The following is a 21,070-nucleotide window of genomic DNA, read 5'->3' on the forward strand; positions in this document are numbered from 1 at the left end:
TTTTTCATATATGTTGTTCTTATGTAGGTGGGAACAGAGTTGCTGGGCTACAGCTTTTCTAAAATCTTAGAAATAAATGGTAAGTTGGAAATAGGTCTATAGCTTGACAATTCGCTGGGGTTAAGATTTGGCTTCTTTATCAAAGGTTTAATCACTGCTAGTTTGAATGATCTGGGTACATGACCTAGGCTAAGAGAAGAATTAATTATTGTTAAAATGGGTTTAATAAAAGCTGGTAGTACTTGTTTAAATAAGTTTGTTGGAATCGTGTCTAGTGTGCATGTTGCAGAATTTGAGGAAGATATTATTTTTTTTAGATCTGACTGCTGAAGCAGACAAAATGTTTCCAGTCTTTCTTCTATAACCATATTTTGTGTTGTTTCAGCCAAACCAGATGATGAGCAGGTTACTGGTATCGGTTGAACTTTTTGTCTAATATTCTCGATTTTGTTATTTAAAAAGTCCATGAAATCATTGCTGATATAGTTGGTGGGTATTTGAGGTCCAGATCCTGCCTGGTTTTTGGTAAGTTTTGCGATTGCGCTAAATAAGACTCTAGAATAGTTTTTGTTGATTTGATAAGTGAGGACAGGTATGCTGAGCGTGTTTTGATAAGTGCCTTTCTGTACCTGTTAAGGCTGCCCTTCCAAGCAGAGTGAAATACTTCCAGCTTGGTTAGTCGCCATTTGCACTCTAATTTCCTTACAGTCTGTCTTAAGGTGCGTTTTTCATTGTTGTACCATGGAACTTTTTCTGTTGCATCGTTTTAATTTTTATAGGTGCAATGTTATCTAAGGCTGATCGGAACATATTTTCTAGGCAGTCTGTTAATCTGTCTAGCTCTGTTAGGTCTGATGAACAAAAAGCTACAGTCTGGAATGATTTCAATGAAGTGTTGAGCTATATCTGGGGGTATTGAACGCTTCATGCAATAACGGAGTGATTACACATTTTCACTAAGACCTAGATCACATGAAATTAGGTAAAGATCTGAAACTACTGAAGTTTGTGGAAGAACAGTTAGATTATGTATGTCAACACCTAGAGTCAAAACTAAATCTAAAGTGTGATTACAGTGATGTGTAGGCCCTATTACATTTTGAGTAAGGCCTACAGAGTCTAAGATAGACGAGAATTCCTTTTTAATGGATCTGCTGTGTTCTCAAAGTGAATATTAAAATCTCCTGCAATTATTACTTTCTCTGTGCTCACTGCTAGGTCTGCAACAAAGTCACTTCTTCTTCTTTCGGCTGCTCCCTTTAGGGGTCGCCACAGCGGATCATCTGCCTCCATCTTGCCCTATCCACTGCCTCCTCTACTTTTACACCAACCATCTGCATGTCCACCTTCACTACATCCATAAACCTTCTCTGAGGTCTACCGCATCTCCTTCTACCTGGAACAAAGTCGCTGAATTCTTTTAAGAATTCTGAATAAGGTCCTCGTGGCCTATAAATACTAATTACGTTATGTACGCTATTATTTGTGGTTGTATTGGTTATGTTTATGAAAAGAATTTCAAAAGAATTGAAAGTGAGACTGTGTTTCTGATTTATGTCTAATGAATTTTTATAAATGACACATATACCACCTCCTTTGCCAGATAGTCTAGGGCTGTGTACATAATTATAACCTTCAGGGGTGGCTTCATTTAATGAGAAATATTCATCAGGTTTAATCCATGTTTCTGTGAGACATAATACATCAATTTTCTGATAAATTATTGTATCGTTTACAATGAGAGCCTTAGAGTTGAGTGATCTTATATTAAACAAACCAAACCTTAGTGCAGAGATACTGCAACCCTGGATCTGATATGTTTTATATTAATCAAGTTATGTAAACAAACTGGTCTCGATATAGTTATACCTAGGTGACGTCTCAAGGCAGCGAGCAGACGGTCGCTTTAGCCTGTTTGTCTGCTGCCTGGTCCCGGCTCTGGACAATTAGCAACTATCTATCCTGCTCTGCCGACTAACTAACAGACTATAGGCTATGCTGCATGATAGCAGAGCGGAACCCTCCCGTGTGGGGTGAAGACTCTCTCTCTCTCGCTCTCTCTGTCTTTCTCTCACACATTTTCCTTTCTCTATCTCTTTCTCTCTCTCTCTCTCTCTTGCTTTGTCTCATGCTCTCTAACACACTCTCTTTCACAATCTGTCTCATACAATTCAATTTTCAATCTAATTATACATTAGATTCTGGGAATTTCAGAGGAGGAAGAAGAAAAAAAAAAGATTCTAAAATGTTAAACATTTCAAAATCGCTAAATTGTAGAGCTGTCAATTTAAAAAGACACTATATAATCAAAATAAAAAACAGTGAATACATATGTGTGTATCCGTATGTGTGTGTGTGTATTTGCATGTGTGAGTGTGTGTGTGTGTCTGTATAGGTGTAGGTGTGTGTGTGTGTGTGTGTGTGTGTGTGTATGAGACATGGTCACTCACTGTCCCTCTTCCAGTGGCAGGTCAGAGTGTATTGAGCTGTGAGAGTGCTGCTCTCTCTGTGCTCCCCTAACAGATACGGCAGTTTCTCTGTGTTAGACAGGCTGTTAAATGGTGGATGTTTTTTGTTGATTTTTGTAAAGAACTCTTTGTGGATCTCAGTGAATTTCGGGCACTCGGTCAGAAAATGCAGCTCTGTCTCTGTTTTGTCCAGTTGGCAGTGCTGGCATATTTTTTTTTCCTGAGGCAGCCAGGATCTCCTGTGCCTGCCGGTCTCATCAGCCAGACTATGCTGACTGAGTCTATACCTCGTCAGGGTGGTCCTCAGTCTCAGATCAGTCACTGTGCTCAGGTACTCTGCCACAGTGTACTGTCTTTTTAGGGCCAGATAACATTGCATTTTACTTTGTGATTTAGTTTGTTTCCCAATAGTCTCTATATTTTTCTTTCAGTTGTTCTGTAATTTGGTTGGCTCTGATGAGATTGATTGTGTTTTTCTGATCCTGAGCTTGTTGAGTGTTAGTGTGTGTGTGAGTGTGTTAGTGCAGGTTAGTGTGTAGTTCAGGACCAGCTGAGTGAGGGGACTGTTGTCTTTGCTCAACTCCTGGTACTGCACAGCTTTATAATGATATGAGTTTGGGTCGCTATTTTTTAGGTGCATCCAAAATTTGATTGCCCTTTTTTGTATTTTTATAATTAGTGGTTACTGACCTAATTCTGCTCTGCATGCATTGTTGGTGGTGTTTCTGTGTACTTTAAAAAAATTAAAAGTACTCATACTCTCTCTTACTCTTTGTGTCTCTCTCTCTTTTTACAATAGATCTATTGTAAGAAAAGCCTTGAGAGGAAATGATAACTTTGTAGGAGAGAGACAGCAGAGAAACAACATTCTTAACATGATTAATGTAACTTGAAATCTTGACAGCTTTTAGTGTTCACACAGTGAAATGTTCTCACAGCATAAAGGGGAGCTGGTGTTACCAAATTATATGAAAACTGAGCTTTTTTAATGACACTGATGATACACTATATTTCCAAAAGTATTCATTCATCCATCCAAATCATTGAATTCAGGTGTTCCAATCACTTCAATGACCACAGATGTATGAAACCAAGCACCTAGACCTGCAGACTGCTTCTACAAACATTTGTGAAAGAATGGGTCACCTGTGCAACAAGTCCAGTCGTGAAATTTCCTTGCTACTAAATATTCCACAGTCAACTGGCAGTGGTATTATAACAAAGTGGAAGCGATTGGGAATGACAGCACCTAAGCCACAATGTGGTAGACCATATAAAATGACAGTGTGGGGTCAGCGTAAGCTGAGGCACATAGTGCGCAGAGATCATCAACTATCTGCAGAGTCAATTGCTACAGACCTCCAAACTTTGTGTGTCCTTCAAATTAGCTCAAGAACAGTGTAGAGAGCTTCATGGAATGGGTTTCCATGGCTGAGCAGCTGGAACCAAGCCTTACATCACCAAGCACAATGCAAAGCGCCGAATGCAGTGGTGTAAAGCACCACCACTGGACTCGAGAGCAGTTGAGACGTGTTCTCTGGAGTGATGAATCACGCTTCTCCATCTGGCAATCTGATGGATGACTCTGGATTTGGCAGGTGCCAGGAGAATGGTACTTGTCTGACTGCATTGTGACAAGTGTATGTAAGTTTGATGGAGGGGGGATTACGGTGTGGGGTTGTTCTTCAGGATTTGGGCCCCTTAGTTCCAGTGAAAGGAACTCGTAATGCTTCGGCAGACCAAGAGATTTTGGACAATTTCATGCTCCCAACTTTGTGGGAACAGTTTGGAGATGGCCCCTTCTTGTTCCAACATGACTGCACACCGCTGCACAAAGCAAGGTCCATAAAGACATGGATGAGTGAGTTTGGTGCGGAAGAACTTGACTGGCCTGCACAGAGTCCTGGCCTCAACCCGATAGAACACCTTTGAGATGAATTAAAGCAGAGACTTCTCGTCCAACAACAGTGTCTGACCTTACAAATGCGCTTCTGGAAGATTAGTCAAAAATTCCCATAATCACACTCCTAACCCTTGTGGAAAGCCTTCGAAGAATAATTGAAGTTGTTATAGCTGCAAAGGGTGGGCCAACATCATATTAAAAAGGGGGCAGTCATGGGCTGGAGGTTAGGGAACTGTCCCTGTGACCGGAAGGTTGTAGGGTTGATCCCCAGTGCCGACAGTCCATGACTGAGGTGTCCTTGAGCAAGACACCTAACCCCCAATTGCTCCCTGGTCACTGTGGATAGGTCTGCCCACCGCTCTGGGCAAGTGTGCTCACTGCCCCCTAGTGTGTGTGTATTCACTAGTGTGTATGTGGTGTTTCACTTCACAGATGGGTTAAATGCGAAGGTGGAATTTCCTTGTTTGTGGTATTAAAAAGTGTCACTTAAACTTATGGATTAAGAATGGGATGTCACTCAATGTCATATGTGTGTGAAGGCAGACGAGCAAATACTTTTGTAAATATAATGTATATAAACTCTTATTTTGCTATTACCCGTATGCCTACAACCACAACTGACATACAGCTTATTAAATACAGCGACTTTACATACAACAGTGAAATGTCTCTGTTCACTGATGTGTTTCTGTTAAAGATGTTCACATCACAGAGTGAGATCTCAGCTCTCCATATGAAGTAATTACATTCAATCTCTCTCTCTCTCTCTCTCTCTCTCTCTCTCTCTCTCTCTCTCTCTCTCTTTTGTAGCTCATAATCAGAAATATGTGTAATATACACATGTGTATATGCCAGTGTGTGTGCTGTCTGAATTATAACACACTATGATATGTGTAACTGTATTTCTGTACTCCAGTGATATCATACATATCTGGATAGACTTTTCTTCTGACCAGGGGGAAAGTATAACTTATGGAACAATGTATGGAATAATGTGCATTGTAAAATGAAGCCTCTGAAGTATAGATTTATTACTGTACTATTGCTTTACTTGTGTGATAAATTAAATGTGATTAAATGTAGTTAATGATTTAATAATGTGATAACATACAAGAAGACTGACATGACTTTCTCTTTTTAGTCATGTAATTCTTCTCTTCTATATTGGCACAGTTCAAGTCTAGGCACTTCTGGGAAAAATATATAAAGAATGAAAAAGATGGCACAGATGATTCTGCAAAAAAAGAAAAGTTTTGTCAAATTTTATAATTTGCACTTTTGAAAGATTTCAATTAGCTACAAATGACAAATAATTAGATACCAACGAAATAGCTCAATGAAAGGCCTGAATATATCACATTGAAAAAAAATGAACATAAATAAAACAAAAACATTGTGGCACATTTTATATTTTATGTTCTACAACCCCATTTCCAAAAAAGTTGGGTTGCTGTGCAAAATGTAAATACAAACAAAATGCAATGATGTGTAAATCATTTATGTGCTATATTTAATAAAAAATTATGGAGCCCCGCTGGTGACATCGTGTAGAAATAAAAATAATGCTTGGCCATGACTTAGTAAGGTCACGCTTTACTGAGTCGTGGCCATGACTTAATCATCTTATTTCCACACCTTACTAAGTCATAGCCACGCTTTACTTTTTTATTTCTACAGCATGTCACCAGTGGGGCTCCGTAGAAAATAGTGGAAAGACAACATATCAAATGTTGAAATTTTTATTGTGTTTATAAATTTGAATTGTATTTTGAATTTCATGCCAACAACACATGCACTGGTCAATAATATGATTGTGTATAAAAAGATGTCTGAGTCTTTCAGAAGTAAAGATGGGGAGTTCACCACTCTGTGAAAGACTGCATGATCAGAAAAGCGACAAGCAACAATTCAAGAATAATGTTTCTCAAAGTAAATAGCAAAGAACTTTTGCTTTTCATCATCTATGGTACATAATAACATCAAAGATTCAGAGAATCTGGAGAAATCTCTGTATGCAAGGGACAAGGCCAAAAACCAGTATTTGCTGGCTGTGATCTTTGAGCCCCCAGAGCTGGAAAACTGTCCTGTAGTCTGACAAATTAACATTTGAAATTCTTTTTGGAAATCATGGATACTGTGTCCTCTGGGCTAAAGACCACTCAGCTTGTTATATGTACAGCTTAAAAGCCAGTATTCATGATGGTATAGAGGTGCATTAGTCTACATGGCATGGGTGACATGCACATCTGTGAAAGCACCATTGATGCTAAATGATATATACAGGTTTTGCCAACATATCCTGCCATCCAGACAACGTCTTTTTCAGAGACAATGTCAAACCACATTCTGCATGTATTACAGCAGCATTGCTGCATATTGAAAGAGTCCAGGTGCAAATCTGGCCTGCCGCCAGTCCAGACCCGTCACCAATAAAAACATTTTGCACATTATGTAATGAAAAAAAGAATGGGATAACACTTCACTTTCAAGTCTACAGCAGTTGGTTTCCTCAGATCTCTAATGCTTACAGAGTGCAAATTTCTCAGTTTCAACATTTGAAATGTTGTCTTTGTTGTATTTTCCTTTAAAAATATGGTTTACATGATTTGCATTGTATTTTTTATTTACAATGTACACAGCATTCCAACTTCTTTGGATATGGGGTTGTACTATCTTCAACTCAATAAATAGAAATTGTGCTTTATATTGCAGGGAAAATGTCAAATTTAAGTTTGTTTCCTGTAAAAATCCACATAATCTGTTGTGTTCAAACTATTCCACACGACTGCACACTGAAGGGATCCACTCCGCTGTAGAGTTCATTGTCATCACGCGCACACACACACACACACACACACACACACACAATCCAAAATATATCTTTTGTTAGATCTTGACCATGAACTCAAGAGAAATATTGGGCTTCCAGTTTATAGGTGTGTGTCCGAGTGTGTGACTGTGTCCAGATCCGTGTGTGTGTGTGTGCGCGTGACATCATCTCTTTGTTCAGCTGGAGAAGCAGTGGGCCACCCGCCTTTATTTACACTACTATGCATAGGGCTCTTCCTCTAGAATCCCTCTTTACCTTCATTCGCCCCATCTTATCTTTTTCTCATGCTAGAGGCCTCTCCATCATTCACTCTTTAACCCTCTTTCTATCCATCTCTCTCTCACCTTCCCTCTTTCCGCCACTTTTGCTTTCTCAAGCTATCAAGTCCTCCACAGGACTTGTGAACATGAGAATGAGAGACAGAGAAATAGATTTAGAGTTAGAACAAAACATATTTATAGAAAGAGTGAAGATACAGAGTCGTATGTATTTAGAGAGAGAATGATATAAAGGGAGAGAGAATAACAGAAGACAAATATTACAGGGATAAAGGGAAAAAGAGAAAGGTATAAGGAAAGACAGACAGAGAGACAGAAAGAGAGATTGACAGACAGAGGTAAAGACAGAAATATAAAGAGAAATGAGAAAAAAGAAATATAGAAATGATGGGTGAACTTGACAGAGAGAGAGAGAGAGAGAGAGAGAGAGAGAGAGGAGAGAGAGAGAGAGGAGAGAGAGAGAGAGAGAGAGAGAGAGAGAGAAGAGAGGAGAGTGAGAGGGAGAGAGAGAGAGAGAGAGAGAGAGAGAGAGGATACCCTTCTTGTCTCTTTCTCGAGGCCTTAGCCGTTTGTTTTAGTTATCTGACATTGCAGGGCCGTCGTGTAGAGGTTATCATTCTCTCTCTCTCTCTCTCTCTCTCTCTCTCTCTCTCTCTCGCTCTCTCTCTGAGCTACGTTCTGACCCATCATGCAGTTCACCTTCACAATCTGATCCTTATCATCACCTTTGTGATAAATAGAACAGTTTTACACTCACTCTTTCCCATCACACACACACACACACACACACACACACACATGTCCTATCTGTGGGACTCTATTGCTCTGGAGGAAAAGACACACACTCTCTTGGTTCCTCTTCAGCTTTGGGGACTTTAGAGAGGAGAGAAGTGCACATACACACGCACACACACACAAGATCATCTCTCAGATCCCTCAGGTGTCAGAGAAAAGCCCCGTGCTGGGCCGAGTCAGACGACATGTCAGGCTGTGGTGGAATCGATTTTTCACACAGGGATTATGAGCTGCTACAGTTTCTCACAGAAGGACTTTGGGCTTTCTGAAGAGTTCTTAACAAAGGAGGTGACAATATCACAAAACCTTCCGATGAAGAACACTTTCTGACACCATGTTACCTCATTTCTCACAGTGCCACCTGCTACCTGCTCATTATTTGATGTTCCTTTATCAAATATGTAGAAGTAAAATGTCACATAGATATTTTAAGTGGCTAAACAGGTTTAAGTAGAATGCCTTTAGTCACCTTCTCGTATTCTCATAGCAGCATCATCCACCAATTTGGACAACAATCGGACTCATATTTCTTGAAACTAACCTGAAGAATGTTTTTTTACCACAGCAGTTACTTTGTCATTAAGTGTTTTTCAGTTATTGGATTTGGTGCATAAGTCACAAAATTCACAACTATGTTATTTTAATCTTCCTCTTGGTGACTGTAATAAAGCAACATTTAGGCTTCTTTTTTCATAAATGGTGTGTGCTGGAAACAAAGGTTATGCTTTTTTAGAAAAGGGTATATAAAATGGGTATGAAATAGCATTAATCTTGCTCAGATATATTTAAAATTGTTAAGCCATAACAAAAGGTTGTGCCATTATCTTCTAAAGTGTCCATCTAAAGTGTCCAAAAGTTTGTAGACACGGCTGAAATATTATATAGCATTATATAGCAACCTGGTCTCATGGGATATACGTACCTCTGACCACTTTTTTACAGAGCCACAAAGAGACGGTTACACTTTAATGTAACATTGCGCTTATTTTGCCTTTGACTGTATTTGAGGTTTTGATTCTTTTTTAAGCTGTCAGTCATCAGCACTATTTTATATAATAGATTATATATTATATATATATTATAAAATTAAATGTAGAATAATTTCAGAGCACCTGTGATGTCTGCTGGTTCGTGAGTGGGCAAATCAGGTAGCTAATGCCGCCTCTAACACAGCTTCAGGTACATAGCTATAGCTACAGCTGGGGCTGTTCTCCTATAGCGTTAGTTTGGTGGATAAAGCAGTGTACTTGCTGGCTACAAAGCAGAGGTTCCCATAACCTTTTGCCTGAAGATATAGGGGGATGGGGGTACTGTCTACTGATTTAGGGGAGATTTATCTAGCTTGCCTTCTTCAATTGCATGTCCTGCAGTATGTAAACCATAGATGTCAGCTGAGCTGATAATGGTACGTAGTTTTAGCTAGATAGATACCATATGTGGGTAGCTAGCTAGCATTAGGTTAAGCTAGTGAAGAGCACTTGCTAGATAAAGCAGTTGATGTGTTTCTGTGGTTGTCACAATGTGCTGGCTAGAGATCTTAATTTGTGGCCTTTGTGCAGGAAAAAAACTGCCTGCTTTAGCCACCAAACTATACAAGAATGGCCACATCTATAACTAGCTAGCATTAGCTGTTAGCTAGCATAACGTACATGAAGCTACCTAGCATTATCAGCTCAGCTGACATCTCAGGTATACGTACTGCAGGACATGTAACTGAAGGAGGCTAGCTAGAAAAATCACCCCTAAATCAGTAGACAGCACCCCCGTCCCCCTATATCTTCAGACAAATTTATTATGGTAACCTCTGCTTGGTAGCAGCAAGTACACAATATACGCTATAGGAGAACAGCCCCAGCTATAGCTATAGCTACGCACCTGAAGCTGTGTTAGAGGTGGCATTAGCTACCTGCTTTGCCCCTTCATAAACCGGTGGACGTCACAGGTGCTCTGAACTTATTCTACATTTTATCATTAATATAGTGCTGATGACTGACAGCTTAAAAAAGAATCAAAACCTCAAATAGTCGTTTTTCAAATGCAAAATAATCGCAATATAACATTAAAGTGTAAGCTTCTCTTTAGCGGCCCTGGCGTACATTTGATTCTCAAAAGTGCAGCGAAACATACTAGAGGGTACGTATTTGTGGCTCTGCAAAAAGGTGGTCAGAGGTACGTATATCCCATGAGACCAGGTTACTATATAGTATGTTATATAGTATTAATATGGAGTTTTTTAATCCCTGTTGAGTGACCAGTTCTGTATCACACAATCTGTTTGTGGTCTGGTGAAAGCCTGAGCATTAATAATAGTTGGCTACTGATGCTGCTGGGCAAAAGTGAAAAAAAAATGAATTTATGGAATAAAAATGTCTTGATCTTGTGAAAGTTGAGCTTGTGGCATATATAGAAACTACAAAAGTGCCTTTCCTGAGAAAAATGCAGTGATTGTGCAGTTTAAGCAATTTGAAAGCTGTTGCTAGGATGCTTCCAAACGATTACTATGGTTGATAGGATTTTGGTGGGGTGGTTGCTCTGCTATTTAAAGTGATTGCTAAGGTGTTCCTAGGTGGATGCCTTAGTATCACATGTGGTTGCTAGGTGGTTGCTATGGTGTTCCAAGTGTGGGCTTGAGTATTGGGTATTGTAGTGTTGGAAAAGTTTCAATGTCTTGAAAACTGTAGGACGAGTTAGCGGACAAAAATCTGGGAGAAGGAGAAGAAGATTTTGTTGGATACCCAAAGTTAAAAACTATTTTTCCTAACATAAGGCAGATTATCCTGTGAACTGCTTGGACGTGTCACAGAGTTCTGTGTGGGGGGTTGTGCTGATGGTTATGGTTCATTTTGACAGTTTTTGCATTAAATATTAACATAAAACACTGGCACTTTATCTTGTTTTATCCTCTCTTACTCACCCACTTTGTGCAACTACACTGATGCACGGCCACAAAAAACCCATATCTACAAATTACGCAGTCCATCAATAATTTTGCCTCCAGAACTGTTTCCCCAGGGGCAAAGGTCAAAGGTCAAAAATGAGGTCAGGATAAACCTGCTGCTTTGCTTTAAGAGGTTAAATCACACACACCCACCCAATAAATACATCAAGGACATTACTCAGAAGGACTTTGGTGAAAATGATGAGCTGCCATCAGTCAAATCCTCTCTCTCACGCCTCAGTGACTGCTGTTAGTAAGACTGGCTCAGATTATTTACAATAAAACAATCCAACCAGGCCTTGTTGCTCTCTCTATGTGGCTCATCAGTTCTTCCTTTACTCATTTCAGAGTGAGCCATGATTGCTCTAATTGCTAATCTAGTAAAACAAACGTAAAATATTATTTTTATCCTATATCAATATTCATTTTAAATCAATATCAACTTTATATCAGTCAACTTTACATGTTAGTCGATGTGTGTTAAAGAGTGTCTAGCAGCTATATTTGTATTTCTGCTGTCATTGATTATTGACTTAGAAAAATGGACAACAAAACATTGCAGAGCTGAAGACAGTAGTAACAGTCATTATGAAGCTACATTGTGTCCATTGTAGAATGTCAGTTAGACTACAGTCATACAGGAACCACTTAAACAAGTCTGTTTGGTGTTACTTAACAAAACAATATTTGAGATAAGTGATGGTCTAGATATGCAGTTTGCAAGAAGCTAACTGAGGTGCTTTAGGCCACCATTACTTGTTAGGTATATTAGCCTCCAACAGTAGCCAATATTTTGGGAAGTTGGTGCCCTGCATCCCACCTTACCTTAGGCATATAGCTAGAAAATATCCGTTTGTCATGTTACACTAAAGCAATTTTGCCGTATATCTTGAGTTCTACCTCAAATTCGACCTTTAACACCAGACATATTATGATGATTTATATGATATAAATGTTAAAATGTTTGTTTCACAGAAAGTACTAGTGTATAAGCACCAAGAAACCAAACTGTAGTGCAGGCGCAGAGCAGAAATAATAACACTATAACTATGATATAATACATGTATAGTGTATGTAGTTGCCCATCATTCCACAGCTAGTCCAAAGTTAGTCAATTGAAAGATGAAACTATGTTTGTGATAAAATCATGTGCAAAAGTTTGTACACCCTCAGTCCAGTGACATGTTTTGCTGGTTCGAAGTGAAAAAAACATGTCCTTTACAACAGGGGTGCCAAACTCAATCACTGAAAGGGCCATATTAAAACCACTATACAAATCTGTGGGCCAGAGAACATCTGTGGTTTTGTTTGATTGTTAAGTAATAATTTGCTATAACTTGAGCTGGTCATTGTTTATCCAAAACATGCCAAACAACAAATACCAAAATAAAAGCAGTTGTAATAAATGTTGACATATTATATAATTCATTCTTGAAACATTTGAAAAGAAATAAACAAACAAACAAATAAATAGCCTACACCGTACAACATTGTAAACACGAAAACATACAGGCCTTGTGTTTGACATTTGGGCTCTACATGGAGCAAACATGGTACTGGTAACACGTTGGATAGTCCACTGTAACTGCCTCATATATACTTATCTTATATACTTATACTTAAACATCTGTTAAATTCACTTGAATTTCTCCAAACACTAAACCAGCCACAACCCTAATCCTAACCTTAACCTCAACTAAACCAAGCCCTAACGGTTGAGAATCAATATAGATTCACTGTGTAGTTTGTTATTAATTTGAACATCTATCAGTATTCTATTGAGCATATCCAAATAATATGGGGCATGCAGAATTTATTTATATGCAGAGTTTAACATATCAAAAAAAGTAAATAAATAAAAAAACAAACATAAAATATAAAGTGTGCCATAACTGTGGGCTACATTTTATGTTTTATTTTTCCAATCTGTTAAATTTAGCAAATAAACAGTAATTGTACATTAACATGTGCAGACATGTGTTCTTTGTAGAGGATATGTTTACTTACTTAGAAAATCAACAAAACATGTCATTTGACCAGGGACACCCAAACATGTTTGTCTCCCTGGTGAACGTAAATGTCCCATTTTTTATCTCAGCTCATACAGAATTTCACAAAGATAATGACAATGTCACTTTCTCTTATCATCCTTCTCTAAGTGTGCGTGCACCACCTAACTGAACAGAGCCGTGCACCTTGACCCCTGATGCCTTGGGCCTATTTGGGCCAATTATTAGCTGCAATGATGAATCTCATCCCCTTTCAAAAGCGCTCATACAAATTTGACCCTCTGGCCATATTTTGACCAGCATCCTAACAAGAGCGGAATAGCCCTGTTAATGGTGATCTATACAGCGCCCTGATCCTCTGAGAGCAATCGTTCCCACAATGCCCTGCTGCCTCACGACCTTTTGACCCATCTCAGGCCACACAGCGGTGGGTTAGGTAAGCAGATTTGGAGGCACCACAGACCAGCGCTGACGGGAAGTGACCGCTGGCCATAGCCCAGGCCCTGGAGTTGTTTGCTGGACAAACAAGGCTGCAATGGCCACAGCACTTCAACTAATCCATTCCCTGCAGCATTCATTTCATGGTGGGCCCCTATATGACACAGTGATGATGATGACAGGAATGAAAAATTATCTTAAAGAATACTTGAGAATTGTTAACCTAATGTCTGTGTAACACATCTGTAGCACGGGGTTAGTCATAACAGACCATCATGTCAGTGCTCTTGGAAAAAACCTCTTATCTCCATTTTTGTCATTTTTCAGTTTTTAACATAATTTGAAAATGGCTGTTATCTTTTTTTAACAAAACAAAAGAAGTGCGAAGCAAGAACACCAAAGATGGACTAACCTAACTTTGTGTAAATAGACCACAATATAGAAATATGTCCACACATATGCAGTCGTGTTGGTGTAGCGTAGTGGTTAACACCTTTGCCTTCTACGCTGTAGACTGGGGTTCAATCCCAGGGCAAGCACCCTACACTATACCAATAAGCGTCCTTGGGCAAGACTCCTAACACCACCTTGGCCTACTTGTGTAAAATTATCAAATTGTAAGTCGCTCTGGATAAGAGCGTCAGCCAAATACTGTAAATGTTTCTTTTTTTCTGAATTCATACAAACACTTTCATTTCATAGTAAATTAGTTTCGGTTAGTTTATGTTTATGAACAGAGACCAAGATCAATACAGTAAAGGAAAACTTATTTGTGATCCTGAGTTTAAAGCAAGATTTTATTCAACTTGTAACTAATGTACAAAGTAATCTTAAACTGAAACTTTGCCTGTTTGTAAAAGTGATTTCAGAGCCACTCGGTTCTCCCTGATGGAAACTGTTTGCCTTCAGTGTTTTGTGCTTATGATCATTTTAATAGACATCAGCGTCACTAATTAATGACGTTCTATTAAAAGACTGGTTTACCAAGAGAGACGCTGGAGGATTTTCACCTGAAATGAGTTCACGAAGCGAGTCTTGTTACAAAAATGATAACAGGACATCAGAGCCAGAATTACTCTTTTAGTACTTTTACTTTTGATACTTAAGTACATTTGAAGGCAAATACTTTTGTACTTTTACTCAAGTTGAGGTCCAGAGTAAGGACTGCTACTTTTACTGGAGTAATATTTTACCTTGGGTGTCTCTACTTTAACTCAAGTACATGATTTGTGTACTTCATCCACCTCTGGTGAATTTAGCAAAAGTTGTCAGCTAATCTACCTGAATTTTTAGTAAAATAAAGATCACATTGCTTTAAAGTGTACTCACCCTTCAGCTAGATTAACTGTTACACTAGTTAGCTAGCATACTTGCTATATCAACTATAGACTAGGAGTTTTGTTGTTGTTTGGCTTTTTTACTTCAAACACAGTATTTTCATCGTGTTGTGCAGAGTTTCTGTAATGAAAGGCTCATAATTTGAATATCAAACTTGAAAGGTCTTTAGAAGGGGCTTCATTTTTTCAATGCAGTAGGCTCAAGACTTGCCTTATATGGACTGTCTTCTCTTCTCAGACACACTTTTTCAGTTGGTGGCAATGCTTTGTGATGTCTTTTGCACTTCACAGAAGACAATAAACCACATGCTTTTAGAGTTTATTTACCCTTCCCTGCTTTTGTGCAGAGCTCTAATGCAAGATTGCGTGTGATTGTGTAATGTCTGTTGTGTCAAATATTACACCAGATAACCCTGATAGGCTGTTAGTTAAATGTGGGAGGGAACGCAGTCAAATGAATATCATCACTGATAAAAAATATTAACATTAAACCCTGACAGAAGGTGATGTTTATTTGATAATTCTGTCACCAGTGTACCTTTTTCCTGCTGGCTCTTGCCTGCCATGTGTGTGTATAAGTGTATGTGTGTGTGCGTGTGTGTGTGTGTGTGTGTGTGTGACAGAGCATACAGAAGCAGTAGTGAAGGGGGTTGCCAAACACCTGCCCCTGGCTTAAACATGGGAGATCTGGTCCTGTTGCTTATTCTTTTTCTTTTTTTTAACCATCTTTCCAAATAGGCTCACGTCTTTACAAGCAGGGTGATAATCCTGTCTTTTATAGCTGCTAAGAAGGCAAACTTGCCTGCTTTTGGGGTGCTAAAACCCCTAAAAGTGGTCTGGTGTGGTGAGTGGAGGAGATTTGATGGTACTCCAAGCACAAAGCCACTGCTTTATTCACTACATTTAGCTAGTCCCATCAATCCAACACATGCATATAAACCCTTATAAATCAGGGTGCTTATAAATAGAAGCAGTAGACATTATACTGTATTATGAATTCATTATTACAAAGTTACTATTGTGTGGAAAGAAAAACATTGTTAACATTTTTCCTACTTATTCGGCATTTGTTGATATTGAAACAAATGTAAAAAGACCAAACGTGACTCAAATGTGAATTGAAGGTAAATGTCAGTGATTGTAACTTTGTAATTACAGCTATACTTCAGTCTTAAAAACAATGATTCTTCAAAGCTTCTTTAGTAAAGATAATTGTTCTAGTTAGGAACCATGGACACTCAATGAACCCTATGCATGATTAAAGGGTTCTTTGCATCATGGATCAGTTTACTGTAGATGGTTCTACAACCCCAATTCCAATGAAGTTGGGACGTTGTGCAAAACATAAATAAAAACAGAATACTTCTTCTTCTTTCGGATCATCTGCCTCCATCTTGCCCTATCCACTGCCTCCTCTACTTTTACACCAATCATCTCCATGTCCACCTTCACTACATCCATAAACCAAATAAAAACAGAATACGATGATTTGCAAATCCTTTTCAAACTATATTCAATTGAATACACTACAAAGACAAGATATTTAATGTTCAAACGTGTAAACTTTATTGTTTTTTGCAAATATTCACTCCTTTTGAATTTGATGCCTGCAACACGTTCCAAAGAAGTTGGGACAGGGGCAACAAAAGACTGGGAAAGTTGAGGAATGCTCAAAAAACACCTGTTTGGAACATTCCACCGGTGAACAGGTAAATTGGAAATAGGTGAGTGTCATGATTGGGTATAAAGGGAGCATCCCTGAAAGGCTCAGTTGTTCACAAGCAAGGACGGAGCGAGGTTCACCACTTTGTGAACAACTGCATGAGCAAATAGTCCAACAGTTTAAGAACAACATTCTCAACATGCAATTGCAAGGAATTTAGGGATTTCATCATCTACAGTCCATAATATCATCAAAAGATTCAGAGAATCTGGAGAAATCTCTGCAAATAAGCGGCAAGGCAGAAAACCAACATTGAATGCCCGTGACCTTCGATCCCTCAGGCGGCACTGCATTAAAAACCAACATCATTCTGTAACGGATATTACCACAGGGGCTCAGGAACACTTCAGTGAACACAGTTTGTCGCTCCATCTACAAGTGCAAGTTAAAACTCTGCCGTGCAAAGTGAAAGCCATATATCAACAACACCCAGAAACGCTGAACTCTTCTCTGGGCCTGAGTTCATCTGAGATGGACTGAGGCAAAGTGGAAAAGTGTCCGGTGGTCTGACGAGTCCACATTTCAAATTGTTTTTGGAAATCATGGACGTCGTGTCCTCCAGGCCAAAGAGGAAAAGGACTGTCCGCATTGTTATCAGTGCAAAGTTCAAAAGCCAGCATCTCTGATGTTGTGGGGGTGTGTTAGTGCCCATGGCATGGGTAACTTGCAGATCTGTGAAGGCACCATTAATGCTGAAAGGTACATACAGGTTTTGGAGCAACATATGCTGCCATCCAAGCAACGTCTTTTTCAGGGATGTCCTGATTATTTCAGCAAGACAATGCCAAGCCACATTCTGCACGTGTTACAACAGCGTGGCTTCGTAGTAAAAGAGTGCAGGTACTAGACTGGCCTGCCTGCAGTCCAGACCTGTCTCCCATTGAAAATGTGTGGCACGTTATGAAGCGCTAAATACGACAACAGAGACCCCGGACTGTTGAGCAACTGAAGTTGTACATCAAGCAAGAATGGGGAAGAATTCCACCTACAAAGCTTCAACAATTAGTGTCCTCAGTTCCCAAACACTTATTGAGTGTTGTTAAAAGGAAAGGTGATGCAGCTAGTCCAGAACGCTGCAGCCAGAGTCTTCACAAGAACTAGGAAGTTTGACCATATTAGTCCAGTTTTATCAGCCCTGCACTGGTTACCAGTTAAATTTCGCATTGATTATAAAATTCTATTACTGACTTATAAAGCTCTAAACGGGCTCGCCCCTCAGTACCTGAGTGAGCTCCTCTCCCACTATGAACCATCACGCCTACATAGATCACAAGGTGCTGGCTTACTACTGATACCTAGAATTAATAAAGTTACATCAGGGGGGAGAGCTTTCTCATACAAAGCCCCCCAGCTCTTAAGTCTAGGCTAAAAACTTATTTGTACAGTCAAGCATTTGGTGACTAGTCTTCCCTGTCAGGTCTAGACCTGCTGGAGTCTACACTGCTCTGTTTTACTGTAATCTGTGGTCAGCCACTCTTTACAGTACTAACTCGGTTTTTTTCTTTCCTTTCTCTGCCGAGCTGATCACCTGCCCATCCTGTGTGCCTGATGCTGTTGCCTCTACTGCCTTGATTGGTGCCGCTGCTCACCAGCCTTCTGGACCGGTTTGACCACCACTGAGCTTCTTGCTGTACAGCGCTGTGCAGTCCTCACCCTCAGATCTTTCTTTTCCCACTTTGTTCTATAATACTTCATAATAATAATGTTTGCTATCCGGTGTCGACCACAGGAGGATGGGTTCCCCTTCTGAGTCTTGGTTCCTCTCAAGGTTTCTTCCTCTTTTAGGGAGTTTTTCCTTGCCATCGTCGCCGCTGGCTTGCTCATGGGGGCTTGGACCCAGATTTTCTTTCTTCTTTTCTCTTCTCTCTGTAATACTGATTGTTCTGTAAAGCTGCTTTGTGACAACACCTGTTGTAAAAAGCGCTATATAAATAAATTTTGCTTGCTTGCTTGCTTGATGTAACACAGTGGTAAACACGCCCCTGTCCCAACTTCTTTGGAACGTGTTGCAGGCATCAAATTCAAAATGAGTGAATATTTGCAAAAAACAATACAGTTTATCCATTTGAACATTAAATATCTTGTCGTTGTAGTGTATTCAATTGAATATAGGTTGAAAAGGAATTGCAAATCATCGTATTCTGTTTTTATTTATGTTTTACACAACATCCCAACTTCATTGGAATTGGGTTTGTATATAAACCCTTTTTGAAAAGGGGCTTTATGGAACCAAAAAGGGTTTTTCTGTTGTTACGATGCCAAGCTTGTAATAATAGAAGTACTCTTTCTGGTGCTATATAGAACCATATTCAACACACCGTCCTTCAAGAAAAATTTGTAAAGAACCATTATTCATGCAAAGTTTTTCAGTTCTTTCAGTGTCCATGGTTCAATAAAGTACCACTTTCATTTCTAAAGGACCTTTGAGGATATATTTAAGTGCTTGTTTAAATGCAATTATTTAATTACATATCACTTTACATATCAGAAAAACCTTGTATCTCCAAAATGATAACTTTACAGGAGAAGGAAAAACCTACTTTTAGTGTACATCAATGGAATCAGACTTTTTATCAAGTATATATATATATATATATATATATATATACACACACACATGCAAATGAACTCAGATTGGCTGCCCTACATTGTGCTTCCATCAAAAAGCAGAGTGGGCTGAAACACTCCTTATAACTTTAGTGCAAATGGGTGGGGCTATACTGCTGTATGTGGATATATGTAAATGTACTGTTTTCTTTAATATCACAAAACCCTGAATTCAAGACAAGCTAATTTTCAAGCTTAGTTTTCATATATGGAGTCTGTGGACTACAGTATGAACAGTATGTTTAGAAACTTGTACAATTTTTACATACTGCATTAAACAAAAAAATCCAGTTTTCCATCATATAGGAAGTGGAAAAATTGTAAATGCATAATTTATTGACTATTATATTGAATATTGTAATACTTTTTACATTGTTATTATGTGTTCTTATTATCCATGTCATAATGTTATGTTATTAAAGGAAATCTTATATATTTTTAATTTTATATGTTATTTTGTTTTATCATTGATAATTATGTTTCAGAATTGATGCTCTTGAATCGATACCATGAAATAATTTTGCAACTACTATTAAACCAATGCATAATTTATGCATTTATGAGAGTGAGGTACTGAAGTGTGGACCCACATACAGGCCCTTACAGCTTAAAGACTAAACCTGGGCCAAAACATGTGATATGTAAAGTGGGAGTAGATAAAACTAGCTGAATGTCTTGTCTACTGGCTGCTGTTTTCACATGTGGCCCTATATTGATGTCCAGCATGCTTATCAGGCACAACCAGGTCAGTTTCATCTGAAAAGCTCTAAATGAAGCCTTTCATACACGCTGATCAAACACAAACATTCTGCATTCAAGGCCAAATTGTTTTCCATGAAGCTGATAAAAAATGTGTTCATCACTAAGTAAACTTTAGGCAGTATTTGCCTACACCAAAGAGGGGGCAAAAAAAATCCATTTTAGGGGAAGGGGCAGGGATGGATGTCATTTTCTTTGTGAGGTAGATTGTGGGAAGGAGCTTGAGGCATTTTAATGGGACGCGTATCTCTCTGTTCCTCTCTCTTTGGCAGATGTAGTGATATCACACGTTTATTAACCTGCTTAGTAGATGATTTCATAGCCGCTCAAGGTCTTGCAAGCTGTGGAAAATTCCCAGAATTCTCCAAATGTTTGTGGTCACTTACAGGATGACCTCAGCGACACGAGAAGGCCTGGAGGACGTTTACGAGTCTGACTCAAAACTTCACTTCATAACAAACACCCAGAAATTTCGAAGAGCCAATGAATCATCATAATTTGTGGTTAAAAATTCATATAGTTTTGCCAGATGCTTCCTTGAAGATTTTTTTATGATGTTTACTGAAAATAGATGATTAGGTTCAGTTTTCCTGGAAATGGTGCATGTTTATCATCCAGATTTGAGAGCTGAGTCAACTGTAGTAATGTGAACTCACCACCACATTATAAATACACACACATCACAGGGGCGTCCGGACTAAAAAGGTTGTATATGTGCATCTGGACACGTCTGACTTTTCCTGTGTATGTTTTCCCACTGTTTTTTTTTCTGTGAAAACTCACCTCCACTGCAGTGGATGTTTAACACTTCAACACCTATGTATTTCCATATTTTATATATGTTTGTATTTAGTTCATCTAAACATGCCTATTATTACTGTATACTCTCAAAAACAAAAGTACTAAACTGTCACTGGGGTGGTACCACAAAGGTACTTCTTCAGTGTCTTTAATTTGGGAATATAATTGCACCATAATATGATAA

Source organism: Pygocentrus nattereri, chromosome 25 (genome assembly GCF_015220715.1).
Source record: "Pygocentrus nattereri isolate fPygNat1 chromosome 25, fPygNat1.pri, whole genome shotgun sequence".
NCBI classification, from domain to species: domain Eukaryota; kingdom Metazoa; phylum Chordata; class Actinopteri; order Characiformes; family Serrasalmidae; genus Pygocentrus; species Pygocentrus nattereri.